Raw genomic sequence first — 4,246 nt, 5'->3', positions numbered from 1 at the left:
AATAGGGTGATTCTGAGAAGGGAAAATAGGGCTGACAATTATTGTGAAGGCATGTTTATGTGCTCAGTGATATGTATTAAAAAAAAATAGAGTGCTAAATACTGATAAGGTAGTGACTTCTCTATATTCCTTGTAGGGGATGTGTGGTATCACAGCAAGTCAGTATCTGGTTTTTCAGTATGTGTTGAACAAACGAATCAACAGATGACAGTGAGCAGGATGGTTTGAAAGTAGAGGGGCTTTCAGAGAAGGTGGAAAGGACAATGGTGCAGAGATACCAGATAAAATATAAGACACACAGTTAAAAATTAGAATCTCAGATAAGCAGAGAATACGTTTTTAATATAAATATGTCTCAAATATTGCATTGGGACATAGACAAGAAAATAATTTCTTATTTACCTGAAATTCAAATTTAACTTGGCTCCCTGAATTTTTATTTGCTAAATCTGACAACCCTACCTGGGAGAAGCTATGGGATGCCATGAGAATGCCGCTCTGTCTCCTGGCTGTGTGCACAACAGATCATGAAAGAGTGAGTGGACTACTTACAAGGGCACTGTGAGAGAGCAAGTGCCTGGGGCAGGCTAGGACTTGGTCCAGGAAGGCATGGATGGCTGTTTCCTGAACTAGACTAAAGATGTAGCAACCTAAATGGTTGGGAGCAAGGTTTCAGGATCAGGCAGACTTGTATTTGAATCCTGGATCTGTTGCTTAATAGCTATATGATTTAGGCCACATTTCTTTATTTTTCTGAGTCTTAATTTCCTCACCTAGAAAATGTGTATTATCATGATAATAATATCTACATCCAGAGTTATTCTGAGGACAAAAGGAGATCGTGTGTGTGTGTGTGTGTGTGTGTGTGTGTGTGGTATATAAATATCTATATATTTATATATAGCTTATCCCAGGGCCTGACCTATTATTAGCTACTAAATAAATGTATTTATTAATTCAGAAATATTTATTGAGGGTCTCCTATGTGTCAAATACTGAGATACGATACATTTTGGAGATAGAACAATAAACAGGTAATTAGAATATTGTGTGATAAGTGCTATTATAGAAGAAGTAGACAGAGTTCCCTGTGAGAGCCAGCAGGAAGGGCAAAATACTGGTAGGGCTCCCCAAAGGAAATCATGTCTAAATTGAAACTGAGGTGTGAGTCAGAATTAGCCAGATGAATGGGAAGGGGAGAATGAGAATAGCACACAAAAAGCCCTGAGGCAAGATGCAGTTTGGCAAATTTGAAGTAAAAGTATTCAGTAGTTCAGGCTGGAGAACAGAGTTATGGGGAAAGATGAGGCTGGAGAGAGGTGAGCAGGGCCAGATCATGAGGGTCTTGTAGGTCAGATAAAGAGTTTGTAGTTTACCCTATGGCAATGGAAAATGGTTAAAGCAGGGGATCAGAAGCTCAAATGCCTCTAGGGGAAGGCAGGTGGCCTAAAAAAATGTCCTAGAGGAAGTGATGGGGCCTGCAAAAACTTCCAGAGTACACACTCACCTGAAAGCATTCAAATGTGAATTTAAAAACCATGACCCTGGGAAAGTGCCACGATCACATTTGTATTTTAGAAAAAGAAATTATATGCATAAAATGGAGCTAGACTAGAGGCAGGAAGATCAGAAGGTAATCCAGGTGAGAAATGAAGGTTTGAGTGAGAATCAAGTGTTGAGGGAGAGAAGTAGAGGCTCTAGAGATATTTAGGAGGAAGAATCAAGAATTTAGCCTTGGGGATAAATCTGATGTGTGGCTAAGGGATGATGAAATAAAATTCTTATTTTATGGCATGACAAGGAAAATTTAAACATAAAACTTTTCTCTGCCCATTTGAGCCTCCTCCTTCCCCTTTAGTGTGTATCGTACATCTGCATTAACCAGACATCCTTAGGAGACAACATTCTTTCTTGGTCACAACTTGGGAGATAGCCTTGCTTCTTAAATCTTGTAAGGGGCCACGATGACCCACAATCTGGATTGTGTACTGTCAATAATACCTCATTTAATGTAGAGCCCTCTGTCTCAAAAACTTATATAACTGTACTTTGACCTTTAACGGGCTGAACCATTCTCAGAGCTTTCAGAGAGGCTGTTCCCAAGTTGTAATCCTCAATTTGGCTCGAAAAAAATTTTCCATTGCTTTCTTAGATTGACTGATTAATTTTTTGTCAACAGGGAGAAGTCAAGATTTCTGTTATCGCAATGAGGATTGTATAGGACACAGTGAAAGAGATGGCAAAGAGGTCAATGGTAAAAGAACCAAACAGAAAGAAACACAAAGAAGTAAAAGGATGAAGGATTAAAAGAACACGCAATCCAAAAGAATTGTATTTGGGCTTTTGACCCTCGATACTGAGTCATGAAGGCAAATTAAAAGCCTGAAAGTTCAAACTGGAGTTCCAGTAAGAGATGCCAGATTAAACACGCACTTAATTCCACTTCCTTTCAAAACTCTACTCAAATGACAGAAAAGAGACTTTTTTTTTTTCTTTTTTTTTTTCTTGCGTTATGCGGGCCTCTCACTGTCGTGGCCTCTCCCATTTGCGGAGCACAGGCTCCGGACGCGCAGGCTCAGTGGCCATGGCTCACGGGCCCAGCCGCTCCGCGGCATGTGGGATCTTCCCGAAACGGGGCACGAACCCGCGTCTCCTGCATCGGCAGGCGGACTCTCAAGCACTGCGCCACCAGGGAAGCCCAGAAAAGAGACTTTTAAAAAACACTTCTTAAGAACAAAGAGGACAGGAGAGGAGATGAATGGTAACCGGGTTAGCAGAGCCAGGAAACTGGTGTCCTAACTGACAGAGATGGCCAAGAAGCAACTATATTTTCACCCAGAACTTTCAAAGGCTCAGGAACCGCTGACACGGGTACCTCTGGAAGTTGCGGTGAGAAGGGACTATAAACAGGAGATTGGTTGAAAGTCCGGTTAAAATGCTGTTAGACATCCAGACCCCCTCGCTGACTCCAAGCTGCTGGGCAACTGCTCCTCCCTCTTCCCTCATTCCAACAGAAAGCTGGAGGTTTCGTTTCTGGAGCAGATAAAAGAGACAAGACCTAAAGATGTAGCCTTTGGACATTCCTCAGTGAAATAGCCCTGCAAGATCAGTAAAGTGTCCAAATGATAAGCAAACACCCCCTCCACCTCCCGCCACAGACAACCAAGAATCACTAGGTATCTGAGAATGTCCTCTTATATGAAAGAGAGACCAAAACAAACAGAAAAAAGCTACTTAAAAAAAAACAGACTAGGTAGAAACCTACTTCCTGTCTTCCTGTCTTCCATTCCTCTTGACTAATTTAGTCCCAAAGCCATTAGACCGGCATGAGCAAGTAGGTTATCTATGAGGGGCTTGGGGAGTATTAGAGCAGGGTGAGCAGGACTTCTGTGGGGTGGGGGTCAGGGGTGGTGGCACTGGCAGCCAAGTATGGGGAGTTGCAGTCTAAGTAGAGTGACAAGGAATCCACACAGGTATTGAGCCCAAGTGGGATAAAGAAAATATTTGCAGAGGGAGTGGGAGTGGCAGCAGCAGTAACCTACCAGTGTATTAGAGCCCAGATGAGTCAAAGAGGCCATCAGGCATTGAGGGGTGGGTGGCAATAGTCCCAAGCTTGGTGTCAGCGCCTGGGCAGGGCAAAGAGGGTGTCTGACCAGGGGAAGCAGAGGCAGCTAGACAGCTCGGGAGGTCAGAATCTGAGCAGAGTAAGGAATCATGTCCACAACCCGTGTGATATGTTGGAGCCCAAGTGGAGGGAAGATAGCATCTGTGTTGGGTGGAAGGCTGTATGTGACAGTGGCCCAAAACAGGTTATGGGTACCTAAGCAGAATAAGGAGAACAACTGGGGTCCAGGGTGTCTGCAAGTGGGGTTTTGGATACACATATTCTCTAGCTTCATCCACTGAGAGAGAGCTTGGAAACAGCATTACTCCAATGGCAATGAACACCTCTACTGCCCAAATCTTAGTCTCTAAATACCATCCTCTACTAAAAGAAACCAGGGACCCCTGGAGAAATGATTGATTCCAGGGTTGAGATAGGGAAAGTACAAGATAAACCTGGACCACGTTTCTGTGTCAGAAATAAAGAGGTGCTTGAAGAGTGACGGAGACATATCAAAAGAACATAGAAGGAGTTTGATGGGGACTTTCATTAACAAAATTTGAGCATCAAAATATATAATGACAGGGATTCCCTGGTGGTGCAGTGGTCGAGAGTCCGCCTGCCGATGCAGGGGACACGGGT

The sequence above is a fragment of the Lipotes vexillifer genome, unplaced genomic scaffold (assembly GCF_000442215.2).
Source record: "Lipotes vexillifer unplaced genomic scaffold, Lipotes_vexillifer_v1.1 scaffold753, whole genome shotgun sequence".
NCBI classification, from domain to species: domain Eukaryota; kingdom Metazoa; phylum Chordata; class Mammalia; order Artiodactyla; family Lipotidae; genus Lipotes; species Lipotes vexillifer.
Note: the sequence above shows the minus strand (reverse complement) of the source record.